The sequence below is a fragment of the Gossypium hirsutum genome, chromosome D13, assembly GCF_007990345.1.
Source record: "Gossypium hirsutum isolate 1008001.06 chromosome D13, Gossypium_hirsutum_v2.1, whole genome shotgun sequence".
NCBI lineage: Eukaryota > Viridiplantae > Streptophyta > Magnoliopsida > Malvales > Malvaceae > Gossypium > Gossypium hirsutum.
In genome coordinates, this window is record NC_053449.1 from 39,789,464 (window position 1) to 39,808,427 (window position 18,964).

The window sequence follows — 18,964 nt, forward strand, 5'->3', positions numbered from 1 at the left end:
CAAGGCTAGTCTTGAGTGTAAAATTAATGTTTTAATGTTGTTTTTGGATCAACAGTCATTTAAGGTTTAAGGTGCGAAAGTGTAGATTTTTATGGCGTAGTGTTACGAGTTGCAAATTAAGGTGTGGGTCCTAATTTTAAATAATTGTTTGCAATACACTAAAATATAAGTTGAATTGGTAAATATTGCTTGCTGGTCAGATATGGCTGAGTGGCCAAATAAGCATATTGAATGGTGCTGAACAAGGTACGTTATTTACAATTGACCAAGTGATGAGCCTTACTAAATTTGCATGAACGCAAAATTGGCATGTCTGATTAATTGATTCCATGCTTGATATTCATATACTCTGTAATGACATTATTTACTAAATTTGAGTTGCCATTATTTATTGAGTGCTTGTATAGCATGCGACTCATTGAGACTGTAACACCCCAAACCCGGTCTAAACATTATGACCGAATCTGGCGATGTCACATTGTAACACCCCTTACCCGTATTCGACGCCGGAATAGGGTACAAGGCATTACTAGAAGACATACATTTGCATACGTATTAAACCGAGTTGCAAAATTTCATCTCAATTAAAACTTTTAAATTATTAACGTGCTTTTATAATTCTTTACAACATATCCTCAAAATATTATATTCATAACAAATAGGGCCTACGAGACCCGATATTTACTCATGTAATTCAAAGCTTCATTTCCATTTCATTCAATTCACAATTTCTCATGTTCACAATCCAAACCAATTTCTCAATCCAATATATATTTCAATCATCTAAGAATATAATTCAAGTTACACGAACTTACCAGGCTAAATTGCAGAAATACCAAAATTCAGGGACATTTTGGTAATTTTCTATTTTCCTCGAATTTCCATCCAATCTTGATATAAATTAATATTTAATTCAATTTATTAATTTAAATAATAAAACAATTCATGTCATGCAATTTGGTCACTTTTTGACATTTTTACAAATTTACCCTTAAAATATTACTTTTATTCAATTTAGTCCTTGAACCTAAAACATGCAAATTAGTCATTTTTAATGAAAACTCATGCTAGTTGAATAATCATATATTTTCCTCCTCCTCCTCTCCATTCCACATCCTTAATGTATATAACATGCTTATATGTAACATTATCTATAATTTCACTATTTCTTTATTTGTTCATTCAAAGTTGTCCACTTGAGTCATTGTCACAAAATTATTTATATCTTCAGCTATGTAACTCTGAATTGAGATCCGTAAATTTTCTCTAAAACTATACTCACATATATTCTTACTATAAAATTTTTAGAATTTTTTGTTTATCCAATAAGTATATTTTATTCTTTAAAGTCATCCCTATTCTGCTGTCTGGCAGTTCCGACCCTTCTTCACTAAAAATTAATTATCTCCTGGTACAAAATTCGAATGATGTTCCCGTTTATTTTTATTGAAAATAGACTCATTAAGGATCTTAAACATATAAATTTAAGACCATAATTATTTTTATCCAATTTTTTTATAATTTTCCAAATTCAAAACAAGGAACCCGAATTCATTCTAACATTGTCTCACATAATTTATTATATCTCATGATTTACAATTCCATAACTTACACCGTTTCTTCTATGAGAAACTAGGCTTAATAAGATTTAATTTCATATTTTTTTCATTCTCTAATTCGATTTCCATAATTTATGGTGATTTTTCAAAGTTAGCCTACTACTACTGTCCAGAACTGTTTTAGTGCAAGATGTTGATTACTAAGTTTATAACTTCCTTATTCATTTTCTCTATAATATTTTCCATCACTTTCTCTTATTTCCCTTCACTAATATATCAAGAACATAAGAATTTATTTAGGAATACTCTACTATAACATCATTTCCATGCTTTTTCAATAATAACAAACTTAAAAATATATTGAAATCTTGATGTTCTTACCTTGTCCTATTAATTTCAATCTTTAACTTGATTTTCTTTCTCCTTTAGCTTCTATTTCTTGAATATGACTTGATATTCTAGCTCCCCATAGTCTTCTTGTTATCTTTCTCTCTTGATGGATATGAAAATTCTTTTGATTTCTAAGTGAAAGTGGTGAATTTTTGGTGAAAAGACCAAATTGTAAAGAAAAGAAAGTTTCTTTCTTTCTTTTCTCTTCATACGTTGGATGCATGGGAAGAAGATGAAGATTCTTCATCATTCCTTCCATATATATACTAAATAGAATAATAATAAAATATCATTTAAAAATCAAATTAAAATATTAATAAACTAATATTTATTTATTTAATTAATCTAAAATATCACCAACATCATCATTGCCTTCTAGATTTCTCTCTCTTCTAATTGACCACTTTGCCCTTATAATCTGTAAAAATTTCATCCTTGAGTCATCACCTAATTTGGTAAAATTGTGATTTAGTCCCTCAAAATTCTTCACCTTTTCAATTTGGTGCTAATTAATCCATTTTCCTTAGTTTCTAGATTATTCCACCCTTAAAATATTTACACTATTGGTCCTTTAACTTTTTCATATTTACACTTTAACCCCTCAAATTTCGAGTATTTACTCTTGGGCAACAAGATTTTTCTCACTTTTGCTATTTAATCCTTTGTTGAATTAATATGTCATAATATAATTCCCAATGTTGCCATAACTCAAAATTTCCCTTTTTGTCACTTTATTTCCTTATTTTACTATCAGGGATACCTACTTTCTTAGTGTAGTAATTTTCGGGGTATTACAATAGTAATTTTCAGGATATTACAGAGCCATTGTTTGATTGCATACTATGTTTGATTGCGATGTCATTGTATCGATTGATTGATAGCTTGCAATCCATATACTGAAACTATTACCGTAAACATGTTATGTTGGAAAAAAAATCCCGGTTTGAAAATAGTTTTCTTACCTAACAAAAAATTAAAATTTTGAAAATTGACTCGGTTTGTGATATTTATAACAATAACCTTAACTGAATTCGTACCTGTGTTTTTGGCTTCGCAGACATTTGTTATTCCCAGCTTTCAACCAAGCGATCTTCTCTTCTATTCTCGTACTGCGAATTGCTTCAAGTGTGGGCTCGAACCAATTGAACCAAAACATAGAACTAGAAAAAGTTTTCTCTCCTTTGGGGTGAAAACGAAAATTTTCTCTTCTTAATAGTAACCGGTAGAATTGTTATTTTGGAAAAATATATGTAACAGCTGAGAATAAATTCCCTCTATTTTTCGGTAACCGGTAGAATTGTTAATTTTTTCTTCAAAGTTGTGTTAATAGTTCTACCGGTGTCATCTATTTATAGGAAGAGAAGGTAGAACCATTGTTAAGTTGTAGTGGTTTATTTCAAATAGAAAAACATCCTACTTAGAATATAACTAGGTGGATGACACACCTTAGTATTCTTACTAGGGTTGTCGCCCCCTTCATATCCATAAAGGGCTTTTGGGCCTCTCTAACATCAAGTCCAATTACAAGTACTTCCTGAGCCTTTTTGACCCAGTATTCTATAATGTGATCCAACCCGATTCAATTTTCTATTTCCTAAAATAAAATCTATTATTTATATATAATACTTATTCATCCCTGTAATGCCAATGAGAGGATATCATTTACCCATATTTTTGGCTATGAATTCCACAATTTTGAATGACACTACATACTACAAAAGTTGTACACCCAATGCACCAGCTTTTGGTTTCTTATCTATTTGAACTCAGGCTTTTACTTACATCAAAGTGTACAAGTCACGCATACATAATTCGCCATCCACTTAGGATTTAGGTATGTCACACTATGAACGTCACAAGTGAATAAATCCATAAAATGATTTAGGATCTATTCTGCTTGGGTCTTGTTCGATATACTATCAGTCCAGTCAGTCACATCTATGTCTTTATCACCTAGGAGTCATTCGCTCTAATGCCCAAGACAAGGCATCTCCCAATTGGACTTGATAGATGACATATTAGTCTTTTAATCATTTTGCTCATTTCCGATTAGACTAAGGACATGTTTAGGTTCATCTACTAATACAAGTTATATTTCTGTACTACAATCTGAACACGTAATATCGCTTAGTATTAGTTGAACAATTAGACAACCAACGAGCAATATTTGCTTCCATTTTGCTTTGCATGCAAAAACCATGTGAGGACAATTGCATAAAGTATATTAATGTAATCAATGAATTTGTTTTATTAACCAATCTGTTCAAAAAAATTACAAGTTTACAAACAAATATACTACACTCAAGGCACTAGATCCAACATGTTAATCATGCCATTAAACTGAATATGTTACCATAATTATGTAACACATGCCATTGCATTGAAACAGAACTAAAATCATTATTTTACTCAATGATTGTATGTCATATTGCATATGCATGGGGTGGGTTATTGTGGTTGAGAGAGGAGTTACGTGGAGTACATACAGTAGTTAAAGTTAATTGCACTAGGAGTATCGAGGAGATTGGTTTTATTGCATTATTAGCAGCTTGTCCACACTAATGGCAGCTTAATTGTATTTACTGTTACTGGTGGCTTGTCCACAATATTACACTACCCCTTAACCACTAGGCTAATTACTCCTTTCTTGGCATAATTTTGTCAACTTAAAAAAAAGTTCAGGATGTTACAAAACTAAATATGTCACTGTAAGCATGTAAAACTTGCTATTGTACTGAAACCGAACTAAAAGCATGATTTTGCTCAATGATTGTATGTCGTATTACATATGCATGGGGTGGGTTATTATGGTTGACGGAGGAGTTCCGTGGAGTACCGACTGTAGTTAAAGTCTGCAATGTTATTGTTAGTGCACTACACCGAGAGTACCAAGGAGATTGGCGATTTTATCGTATTTTTGGAAAGTTGTTTGCACTACTGGTGGCTTGTCCACACTAGTGGCAGTTTAACTGCATTTATCGTTACTAGTAGCTTGTCCACGATATTGGAAAATAGTCTACATATTCACTGGTAGTTTATCTACACTACTATACTAGTGGTTTATCCACATCGAGTTTTGGCTCGCATTATTTGGTGTTTGGCAAATGAGTTCTGGGGAATTCGTGGTGTGTAGCGAATGGATGGGTAGGAACCTTTCAGCATTACATCATGCTCATGAAATATTTCTATGTTTATTGAAATATGCCATGTACCATACTATAATGAATTGTTGATTGGTTATATTGATATCGACTCACACTAAGCTATTTTAAGCTCACCCTCTAGTCTTAACTTCTCAGGTAATGATTGAGACTAGAATTGGATCCGGTATGTGAATGAATAATGCAGCTCGGACTTTTTTTTAACATTAATAATTTTTAATAAGTATTTATTCAATTTTTGGACTATAGATTATTATTTTGGAAGTGTGGTTTGTGGTTGGAAAATTTTTTAAAACTCTGATTTTTCCCTTAAACTTATTTTTCGTTGCATTTTCCAAACCCAATTTTCCAACACTATGGGTTCAATCCTAACTGATAAGTCTAAAAGTTCCCACATCGTATTAGATTTCATATGATCCAGCCTAGCATCCATAGCCTATTTCCAGAGCATGGAATCAACGTCCTACATGGCCTCCTCTTAATTGAGTGGATCATCATCCTCATGATTGGCTTTCGTATTATAAATATTACTATCGTAGATGAAAAAGTTCAGTTTCTTAAAAACTCTCCCACTACGACAGATTCCCTTATGTTGTTGATCGTTTGTAGGTCTTTCCACAACTTTTTTGATAATTGAACTTAGTGATTATTCTACAACTCTTGAAAGTTCCTTGAGTACTACTTTACTTCAAGGCTTAAAGTTATCCATGTAGTTTTTGTCAAGGAAAGTAGCATAAGTAGAAATTTTAATCGTATTATCATTCAAATTGTAGAATAATCCACCATTTGTTCCTTTCGGATATCCTACAAACATGCACAATTTTGTCCTTGCATCCAACTTTGAATCCTTATCCAAAATGTGTGTTGGATAACCCCTTATTCTAAAGTGATTTAGAGTGGTTTTCTTTTCATGTCATAGTTCATAAGTTGTTGTACAAACAGATTTAGTTGACACATCATTCAAAATATAACAAGTCATTTGTATTGCATATCCTAAAAGAAAGTAGGGAGTTGTGAATAGCTTAACATTAAACGAACCATGTGAAGCAAGGTTTTTTTTCCTTCTTTCAGCTATGTCATCCTGTTGTACAGTGCCTGGCACAGCCAATTGGGATAAAATCCCACCTCGATTAGATCGAAGATTTTTTACAGATAAATTTATTTTCTTTTTCACTTTCGCACGCAACCCTTAAAATTTATGAAATATTTTGCTTTTGTGGTGCATTAGATACACATATCCATATCGAGAATAATCGTCGATGAAAGTCACATAATAATTGTAACCTCCTCAAGCACTAATGCTCATGGAACAGCAAACATCAATGTGCACAAGTTCTAAGGGTAGGTTGGCCCTTGTACCTTTCGCATTAAAAGACCTTTAAGTCATTTTACCTTTCAAGCAAGATGCAAATCATGTGTAACCTCCCTAACCTAGCCTAGACGTTATGGCTAGATTAAGAAGGCTACAATAGTCATTGAAATGGCTAAGTTCACTTACGTTACTTTTGAAAACCTTAAATAAACTCATTTGAGAGAAAAAAAATCCGTAGTTATACTTTGAGTTAGTTTAAAAACATTCATTTATTAGGTCATCTGTACTTAAGATTCACTTTATTATTGATAGTATTGTTTTAGAAAAATCGTTTGTTCGTCACTTTACTTTGAAAAAACATAATGTTAACTAATGCAGCTGAAAAACCATTATTCATGTCATTTTGGAAATCTAGTTGCCTTATCGATTTGTTTTTCAAAAATAGTTTCTTTACAATGCAGTAGAAATTAGGGAACAATGTCAAATATTACTTAAGCCAGATATCATGCATTTTTCGGTTGTTATGCTTAAGTAATCCATCCATGCAAAAATCCTCACATGAAAAGTTACAAAGCCACAAACTAGAAATAATTAAAAATTACAAACCAAAAGCAATAGAGACTTAAAAATACTAATTAAAAATAGTCTGAGGTCCAAGGTGATTCTCCGTATGATGGGTTTGATCCTAGTTTCGAGGTTTAATTGAAAAGTTAAACACTATGAGGGTAAGCTTATGAAAATCAAGTGTGAGTCGAACAGTTATTTAAACAAACATAAATATCAAATACAGTGAAACATATTAGCATTAACAAAAGAACACAGAACCATCATTGGAATTTTATATCATTACATAGTCTTTACCAAATCGATGTCAAATGGTGTATGAGCATGGGTCATCATTCATTCGAGTAACAATCATTAGTTTTGATATCATTCAATACAACACAATATAATATGAGCAAAGCTCGATATGGTAAAACAACCGAATAATCATAAATGCAGAAAATCTGTCGAACAATGAATAATGTGATAAAATCATCAATCTCCTCAATACTCCAGGTGCAGTGCACTGACTACAAATAAAATGCGAACTTAATATGTCATCGATACTCCACGGAACTCCTTCGTCAACCACAATAATAGTAAACCCAAATGCACATGCAATATGTCATACAATCTCATACATAGTCATTATTCAATATTTTCACGATTTATTGGCATGTTCAACATGCCTTCGAATTATCAAATACTTTTAGTGAATAGGATCCTTGATCCAACTTTCAATTTACCATTAAGGTGGTATCATTTAACAAATCACAATTTCATGTGTACTTACAAACTTTTCTTTGTGCATGTATAGTAGTCTTTCAAACATTACATAAGAATTCCTCATACCAATCTATTATGCATAAGCCTTATTTTCATTCAAAAATCATGCTATACAAACAACGAATCATACATCACATTAACTAACCATTCACAAAAATATCAAACATCCAATCATTCAGTTAATTTAGCAACTTTGCTAACATGTCAAATAATTAGGTATTGAAACGTACCTGGTTTGACCACTCGCAAACTTAATTACTTAGCTATTTAACCAAGCCCAATAAAAAAACTAAATCATCAATTTTATCAATAAAATCTTTATAATCAATCAAGTTCTTGAGTTAGGACCCACACCTTATTTTACACTCTTTCGCAACACACTTGTAAATCTTGTGCTTTCTCCAATAAGTTTAAAATTAACCTACATTAAAAATCAATATAAAACTCAATCAATACACCTCTTAAATAGCCCCTAAACACCCACTTATGGGTTCAATTCAATCGTCACGATTACAACTATTTTTTCGAATCCAAACTAGTTAGATTTCTTAAACTAATTTGAAGTGAATCCTACGCACAAACGTCTTTCAGTTGTACTACTGATTTGGGCGTTTAAGTCGGCACCTAAAACATTTAACCACTGAAAAATCAGTAGCCAATCTATGATTAAAAATTCCTTATTTTATCAATTAACAAATTTTCCTAATATCTAAACCGAAACTATTCACTAGTTTACAATTAACCATACTTACGCTTCTCAAATTGCTAGATACGTATTGCCGACTGATCAAGATCGATTTTTTCTAATTAACACATAATTAAAGGCTGATTAGGAGGGGTTCAAGAACCCAAAATAATTCTGGAAAATATGGGAAGAAATTAAATAAAAATATCCCCCTCTCTTACCCATAGGTGCGCGTACCGCCACTAACGGTGACCAAATTGAAGCTGATTTGAAACCACTTTTGAGATCAATTAAAAAGATAGAAAAATACCCATTAAATATTTAAAAATCCCCCAAATTCCATATCTAGAAATTTATGTTTTTATTTGACAAGATCTATCAAGAAATTGAGAGAAAAGGAGATCTTACACAAGCTAGATGATAGGGGCGGCAATGGCTCTTCTTGGAAATGATAGGAATCGATCTTGGAGGTTCAAGATTTCAGATTTAGGGCTGAATATTTTAGGGAAAATGGCATCAAGGTGGTGGAGGAGATGATGCAAAATCTTGTGGCAAAAAGAAAATAAAAAGATGATAAATCAAAGCTATAGGCGGTAGTAACAATAAAAGAAGAAAGAAACAAGGAGGAGGAGAGGATGAGAGGATGAGAGGGATGGCTAGGGTGGAAAAAATAAAATTAAAAGCTGATTATTTTGTGCACAAATAATATTTATACTTAGGTTTATAAGGTTATGGATAGCACACTCATTAAAAAAATAATAAGAGATTTTGCAAAATTTAATTATTTTGCAAGGGAAAGGATTCGAACTTGGGACCTCATTTTAATTTTCATGTTTTCTCATATTTCTTTTAATCACTGGGCTATTTCCTCATTCTTGAAATAATTTTGTAATATTTATTTTAAAACAAGGCATGCCACATACTAGGGTTTGATGCAAAATTAGAAAAATAATAAAAACGATGAGAAAGAAAGGATTTGAACTTAGGTTTCAAGGAACGTTTCACAAACATTTATCCAACAAACTAATACCTCATTTATTCCCTAAAAAAGATGGAAAAATCTCAAAAGTTAGGGCATGACCACTCTTTCTCGATTTACAAACCCGATTCTCCTAACCCCCGATTTTTGGGATATTACATTATGGAAGACTAACTTCCTCAAGCATACTTAAGTGATCATATTTCACGAGTCTAGTGATTTTTTCTTGGTTAATATGACCAAGTCTTCAGTGTTATAGGTACCCCTCATTAGAGTGAGAAGTTTTAAGCTTCTTATTCACCATTTCAGTTTGAAGCATCGAGTAGTTATTTGGTTTTATAAAGTAGAGATTGTTTTTCATTCATCCATTATAGATTAAAGAATGATTTACGTGAATAGCAATCTCTTTATTGAATGTCACAGAATAACTGTAATTAAATAAACCTGCTACAGAACTTAAAATTCTCGTAAAATGAGGTGCATAAAAGACTTAACTTAAAACAATCTTCCAAAAATTATCAAAATGCAACATAACTTCTCTTACTCCTTCTGCTGAAACATAGCTCTCATCTCTAGTCCACAATGAGAGGCTCCTGTCACACATACATCTCATTTCGTTGAACCCCTCTAAAGAAACACACACATATCTAGTGCTTTAGAATTAATAACGTAGTTTTAAATTAATCCTTCCACTAAGCAAGCTTCAAGTGCAAAGAGTTTCATATCTTTTCCCTTTTCGGCTAGATAATCCAAATACTCTTTGCAATTTGATATCAAGTGCCCTTTCCTATTGTAGAAGAAACATTTGATCTTCTTAAGATCTTTTGGCTTCTTAGTCTTCTTTCTATCCACACGAGGTGGAACTAAAGACTTAGTCAGTTTCTTCTTTCCCTTAGCTTTTTTATTCCCCTTAAAACATGAGGAGCCCACAGCTAAGTTTGCCTCAGGTTTCTCCTAAATCGGCTTACTTGTTCCCCAATTTGTAAGCAACACTAAAGCCAACGAACTCCTTGGTCAAGGATTTGAGCATTATTTCAATTTCAGTGTTCAGATCTAATTCAACCCCATTATCCTCTACTTCTACAAAGAATCCCTTAAGCTTAAGCATATGTTCTTTAATCGAAGTGTCGGGTTTCTATTGAGAGTTTATCAAATTTGTAATAGTGGATTGTCGAGCCAATATGACTTGGCCTCCAAGAAAATCCTCCAAATTTGTCATGATTTCTTTAGTAGTATGAAAATTCTCGTGTTGCTTTTGCAGTACACTACCATGCTCGCTAACATATAAAATCAAGCAATCGATTTAGAATCTTTTCCAGTGATTTCTCACTTTGGGCTGAGCTTTAGGTGGGCAAGGTTCGTCAAGGACGAATTTGTGTTTCTCACAACTCAGAAGTATCAACAAGTTTTTTTTCCAATCTCGAAAGTTATCCGCATTCAATTTATTCTCAGTAAGAATACTAATAAGATGAGTATGAGACATATTTGCACTGAAAAACAATAATGATTCACTAATTACTATCTTTGTATTAAGCAAATATTTTCATTTCAGTAAAATATCAAGAATGCAGTATGATGCATGCGTCTTGTATTAAAACCTTGAAAAAAAAATTTCCATTGCTATTATCATTCTCACCCCTCACCAATCATGTTACCTTAGGGTCCTATGATTAACTAGCAAGAACATCGATTACATCCAATCAATTCATAAATCTTAATTCTCAAAACTCCACACGAACCAATAACTATTTAACGTTTGACCATCATCTCTAGCTTAAATATCATTTCTTCGTAAACTATTTAATAAGAGATGATCTTGAGTGTGTAACCATTGACTCGACACCCATCATGAACATCCTTTCATTTCTGAGTCATCTTGAGAAAATATCACTGAGAGTCATGCATGACTAGTTGTCCTTAAAAGGAAATCTCACCCAATGAACCCATATGATAAAGTTTACCTGGGGGTGAGACCAGGGTAGGAACCGACTCGAAACTTTATCATGCGATCACTTAAGGATAATCAATGGAGGACGTAGGTCTTGTTTGAGGACCTTTTCCCCCTCAATATTTTAAAAACATACAAGGTTTTTATCCCAAATTTCAAAAATGATCATAAAAAAGTCCTAGTGGCATTCTTACCTAATCTATATGACATGCTTTCAATTTATGCATGACATGCTATGACAATTTTATAATATTCACATTCACTTATTCACAAAAATGAATAAATCAAAAAATTTTTTGATTCTCCATGATTTCTCTTTTAAGGGAAAAACTGAAGAAGTGAATGTGAACCATGCATCAGGTAGTGTCCTAGGAAAGGGAGGTGAGTCATATTTGACCACTTAAAAACCAAGTATTTCCTTGCCATAGCCAATCCTAGACATGCACCTTCTCATTACCACACTTCTCACATCAATCGAATAAGTTAAAGAAGTGAATGGAATAATACAACACATCTATTTTCTCATTACCATACTTTTTATTTTTTAATCAATCAACTATGGATCTATCTCATACATATATATCAAAATTATAATATAACATAATATGAATATTATAAACAATTATAAAAGAGATATATAAGGATATGGATAGATAAAATAAATTGTCAGCCAAGGTTTTCATGGTTTTATTTCTAAAAAATAAATTTTAAAAAAACACACAATTTTTCACAATAAGGAGTTCATTAGGTCTTCAACCGCCATTGCTCCATCTTCTACTTGTCATGGGCTCCTTTTGGAAAAATTACATCTAAGTCTCATGCCCTATGTTCGTTTTCGGCTCACAAGAATTTTATGAATTTATAAAAACAGTCTGTGGATATGATAGTCCACGATCTATTTCCTAAAAACCACAACATTGGCAAAAAATAAAAATTATATAACAAATATATGATATCACATCCATTCTCATATATAACTCAAAACATGCATAAGATCTAAAGAATGTCACTTTCTATGTAATCAAATCATTTAAGAAGAAAAGAAATCTATTTTGATTACATGTTTATACTTATAGATAGAGCACAACTTGGCTCTGGTATCAATTGTTGGAAATCGAGTTTGGAAAACGTAGCGAAAAATAAGTTTAAGGAAAAAATTTCCAAACTAGAACTTAGTTATGTTATCTAAAGAAATAAACACTTAATCAAAACTGTACTTTTTCGATTCGTCTAGGATGAATGTTTTGACCGAGTAGTCTTCTCTGCTATCCTCAAGCTCCCGTTTACCGAGCATGGGCTCACTTCAAATCATAACATTTTTCACACAATTACCAGTAGGGTAGTTTTGCAATTTCTCTAATTTTTTTGGGTCAAGTTGTAAATATGAAAAATATCTTTACAAATTTTCTAAAATAATTTCTTTTAGAGAATTTTCTCTCTACACCTTTCTCTTCAGTTCAAGTGCGTGAAAAATAATGACCTAAAGCTCTCTTTATATAGGGAGAGTTTAGAGAGTTCAACTATGATTAAAATTTTGGACAAGCTTTTTTAGATAGAATTCTAACCAATGAAAATAGAGTTAGAAGACAAATGGCTGCTGGTGTAAGCTGCATGGTTTGTGAAAGTTCATTCAAAAATACTAACCATGTGTTGTGGTTTTGTACCCCAACTGTGGCAACATGGCTTTCTGTTATAAAGCTGGAAATGGTACATGGATTTTTCAGTCTCAATTTGGAAAATTCGTTTGTAAAAAATCTCTCTAATCTTGAATATTTTGCTTATGTGCCTAGCGGGTGGTTAACACTGTTTGGTAGTATCTGTTGGCAGCTTTGGATTACGAGAAACAATTATATATTTAATGTTAAGTTTATGGAAGTCGAAAGTATTTTGGTGAAAAGTTGTTGCATAACAGACAATTCTCTTAGGGCAAGCCATGGATCGAACCAGACATTGAGACGCATAAATGTTTATTCTCGTAAAGTCATAAGATGAAAACCACCAGATGATGGATGGAGAAAGGTGAATATTGATGGTGTTGTGTTCCATGATCAGGTTGGAGTACGGATTGCAAGCTTCACAAGAAATATTGGAAGTTGCTTGGTGTTCATGCTTGAACTCTAGGGTATGCTTGATGGTCTCCAAAGAGTGGAGTCTAGGCCTCAAGAAAGTGATTCTTGAGGCAGACAGTAAGGAAGCCATTCATGCAATTCAAGAAACTTGAAAAGAACAGAATGGTTCACCTATTATCCGTAACATTAAGGAGCTTCTCCAACGTGATTGGAAAATTCACATAATACATGTTTTTAGAGAGGGCAACAAGATAGTGAATGGTTTGCAAAAAAATGGCATTCTCAAGACCTTTGGGCAAGTTTATATTCATGCAACCTAGGATGAAGTCCATCAATCTCTGCATGATGATCTATTTGATGTAGAATGACCTCATTTTACTTTGTTTCGGTTTAATCCTTCTTTTTTATAAAAAAATATAATATTTATCAAAATAAAATATTAGATTAAATTTAATATTAAATCTATTAAATTAATATAATACTTATCTACAATATAACTATTAAATTTAATTTAATATTAAGGTAATCACATTAATATTAAATTAATAAAAAAACTATTAAGATAAGTATTTAATTTTAAAACTATCAAAATAATATTATATTTGGAATAGTTAATCTGATATCAAATTATCCGGTAGAGTTCCAGTAGGAGTGTGATTTTTCCATTGCTCAACCGCCGAAGGACCACCCGTTAGTCACCGGAATGTCGTCGTCACTGCCAGCACCGGCATGTCCTGTAGTGCCATCGCAGGTGAGACACCCTCTTGACACTTCGAGCCAGTTCGGTTGTTATCGGTTCGATCAGGGCTAGGGGTGAGCGAAATTCAATTCAACTCGAAAAAATAAAAAAAAAGTTTGAATTCTGAATTATTCGAATCGAATTAATAGAGTTAATTGAATCAACTTAAATTTTTTTTCGAATTTCAAGTTTGAATCGAGTTGAATTTTCGAATTCGAATAATTTGAATAAACCAAATATCAAACTCTTTTACTTCCATTCCCCCCAACCGCCTCAAAACCTTTACATTCCCTCCAAAAATTTTACTTCCCTAAGCCCCCAAAACTTTTTTCCTTTTGCTTTCCCCCAAAACTTTTACTTTCTCCTGTTCCCTCAAAACTTTTTTTTCAAACTTATGTCTACTATTTATATTATTAAATTAAATTTCACATTTTGCACTATTTATATTATTAAATTGTTTAATCATGTTGAGTCTTTATCAATTTTTGTTCAAATTAAATTATTGATGATGCCATAAAATATTCATGTTAAAAATTTTTGTTGGTATCAATTTCAACTTTTATCTTTAAAATAATTTTTATTAAAAAAATAATTTTTTTGTATTTAATATAGTTTTTAATTTCAAAATACATAATGACAAGATTCAAAAGATAATTGAAGCAACTAAGAAAGAAAACAAGCTAACCCATATATAAAAGATTAATAAATAAATTATGAGGGGACGAAAGTTAATACAAATTTGATTACGATGGGTAAATTTGATGACGGTGGGTGGCAGAGGCTACAAGCACCCAAACTCATCTTTTTCATTTAACTCAAACAAATATATTCAATTCGATTTGAATTACATCTCACTCGACTCGATTCGAGAAAATTTTAAATCGAGTTAAGATGATAAAGTATGACTCATCAACTCGATTAACCTAAAAAAAATTCATTTGATTTGATTTGATCAAACACTCACCCCTAGTCCCGGCCAATGACAGCCCGACCAGTCCGATCCCACCACCGATTGGATCGCCAACCAGGTTTCACATACCAAGCTTGGTTCAACTAGTTTTTCAGTCTTGGTCTTGGTTTTCGATTCACGAGCCCAATTTTTTATCTTAGGTCCAACTTTCAAGTTCAATTACCCATTGGATCAATTGTCTGACTTGAAATTTAATTTCTAAAAATATTATATTAATTTTAATCAATTTGATTAATTTAATTTTATTTGATCAAAATTAATTTTACCAAAAATCACTAAGATTTTCCAAATTATTTTTTTAAGAAAATTATTTAATCAAATTTTCTAGTTGAATAATTCTCACGACTGCTTAATTTAATTCCACTTCGAATAAATCGAATCAATTAAATTATTTCAAAAGTTGTATAAATTTCTTTTGATTTTAATGCAGCTTGATCGAGCTTTTGTTGAGCTAGCGGAGGGACCAATCGAGCATATACAATTAGGCTCTAGTAATTGCAATTATGTTCAGAAGCATCATTCCGATAATTCACAATTTACTTAACCATAAGGTCAGTCCACAAAAAGTACCATGATTGAAAACTCCTTATTGTATACTCTTTACAAAAGCAATTCATCCAACTGCTTTGTCCAATGACCTCATCATGTGTGTGTTACCCTCATATGATATCCTTGATTCCTTTGAGTTAAATTTGTTCACTCAATGCAATTCTATTTTATATCATTGTCACCATTGTGTCTTATTAATGATTAATATGATCACTGTCAACAAATGACTCTGATAAATTATTTATTCGACAACATGCAACTTGTGGTCACGTTTCATATTTATTAGTCCACATAATGCACTGAAGGGATATCATTAACTCTTTAATCAAGCTATGAATTCCATTGTTGCTAGTAAAGCCATGCCATACACAAGTCATATATCCAACATACCAGCTATGGGTTCGATCATCTTTAAAGCATAAGCCTCCACATATATCAAAGCACATGAGTTACATACGCATGGTCAATGACTAACTCAAGATTTATGTAAATCACACCATGAATGTCACAAGTGAATTAATTCACAAATGAATTAAGAATTAATTCATCTTGGGTCTAGTCTAATGTATCATTCTTCCAATAAATACATTTATGTATTTACCCGTGGAGTCAACTACTCCCAATAGACAAGACTAGCCAACTTCCCAATTGGAATTGTAGATGACATAATAATCCTTTTAAGTATTTGAATGAAATGCTTACTTTGATTCTTTTACTAGATTACGGGCTCGTTTGGAATATATACTGAAGTAAGTTATCTTTCTCGCAATGTAAACGTTTTTACAGTGCCACTTATCATCAATTTGATCTTAGACAATCAATGAGCTAATATTTGTTTGTCACAATTTCGCTATGCATGCAAAACATGAAAGACAAAAATAAAATACATAATAGTGAAATGTGAAATTAACGTTATTTATTCATTCATCATTCAAATACATAGAAAACAATTACATGTTTACTACAATATGGGCACATTTCCCAAGACAACTAAACTAACTAATCTAATTTTCTTCCTTTTTGTTTTAGAAAATTTAAATGATAAAACGATGGTTGATTGAGTCGTTAATCTCTAACTAAGCTAAAAAATCTATACCGATTATAGTGATTGCCACAATTAGCTAGGAATCTCCTCTCGATCTCATCGTAAACTAAAAAATGCCACCTAGACTTTCCTCTCTGTTTCACCTAGGCATATAGATCTCCTCTCAGTCTCACTATTCGACACAATTATATCGAACTATCTAAGGATAAACTCTCCTCTTGGTCTCGTTTATCTAGATTATCCACTAGAGGCGTCAATTCTAGCGTATTAAGCATTTCGATATAATCGAACAATCAATTAATCAGGCATAAACATCAACTTAAACTAACAAATAAGACCAACCATCAACAAATTTAGCACATAACCAAACTTAAATTACAAATAAGCATTTCATCAAACACATGTCAGGCATAAAATAAAGGTGAAGAGTTTCAGAAAATGCTCATTTAATTGATTGGAATCCAATAAAGCCTAAGAGTTTGATTTTCTCCCTTTTACATAGTCTGATTTTCTCCCTTTTACATAGTCTTCAATCTTCAACAAGAAGAAAGAAATAAAACAGCAAAAAGAAAATCTACTCTAAAAAGAAAAGAGAAAATCTAATCTACAAATGAAAAGGAAAGGAAAGGAAAAGAAAACCTAAACTATACTATGAAAACCTAAGAAGAGTTGTTCAGCCACAAAAATTTGAAATCAAAAGCTTATAAAGTTGTATTTATAGCCTACTAACATTTAACCTAACATTGACCATTATGCCCTTAAATGAAAAAAATATATACTTAAGCTTGTCGGACATAAAATTTCCCCTACAATTTTTCACAAATTAGTTAGTGCTATCGTGATACCCACAACAATCTTGAAATTATGGGTTTGGGGAGGTCCTGGTATCACAATACCACTGTAGGTGGCCTCAATTTTCCTCATTTCAACATTGTCAGGGGTAGCACAACTACTATGCTTCAACATCGCGATACCCTCCTTCAAGGTGATATTTTCTTCATGTTCGGGCCACCATTGACTCACTACAACACTCAATCACAATGTTAGGTTTCCCATGGCATTTGCCAATTCGGGTCTCAAAAGAGTGTAAAACTAAACAAAAATATTTATTAACACTTGAAACAAAAATCGATAAAAACCATATAAAAAATACTTAAATTGCTCAAGAATAAGCTCCTCAAGTGTATTGCAGAGCCTAATTTGACGTATCAAATTACGACAGATCACCCGCTACTTTCTCCGATATGAATAAGTCTGATGCTTCCGTATCAACAAAAGCATTCTTTCTCTAGCCTGTGATGTTGATTTCCACAAACATCAACCTACGTTCCTGCTATTCCTCTTCACAAGATTAAATATCATTGACCCAAGCTTTGAAGTCTTATTCTCATTCGGCTCTGCTTTCTCTCCCTTACTGGTCATGGATAACTTAGATCGCTCTGGATAGTCCCACATCCTATGCGGAACACTACAAAAAAAGCACTCATTGGCTTTTTCTCCTCTCTTTTCCCCTTTTAGCTTTGACACCATACACGATTGAACCAAGCCTTATAGGCACTTTTTCTCGCAAATCATCCCCTTTAATGGTTGAAAACACGGATCTTTTTGGGCAGCTCTTTACCATATGTTGATCACCACAAAGGAAGCATTTCAATGGCCTCTTTTTCTTTTTCCCATAGCTTGTTAGGTTTCCTCTTCCCATTTTATGGTTTCCCATTATCACTATGGCTAATATTACCTCGCTAAACTAACCCGGTCCATCTTCATCTTCCCCATCACTACCCTTCTCTCTAGGATTGGAAGACTCAAACTTGCCTTTCCTCAAAACAAGCTCAATTAAAGATTCTACCACGATCATGGCTTTCGAAAATTCTTGGACCCCTCGACGTTTCAATTCTTATTTAACCCATGACTTCAGCCCATCTATCAAAAGAAGAATGCTTCCTTCTCACTCAAATACGTGATTTGGAGCATTAGTTTACTAAAATCCTTCACATACTCTCGAATTGTGCCTTTCTGCGAAAACTGATGCACCTTAGCCTGAGCCTCCTTCTCGACATTTTGAGGGTAAAACTGCTCCTTGAACTTATTCTAAAATTCCACCCAATTCCCCAATTGCAGCCTGACCACGCTTTTCATATATGGACCTACGACTCTACCAAAGAAGAGCAAAACCAATAAAATATCGAGCAAAAGTATTTACCTTAGCATCATCATCCTTAATACCCA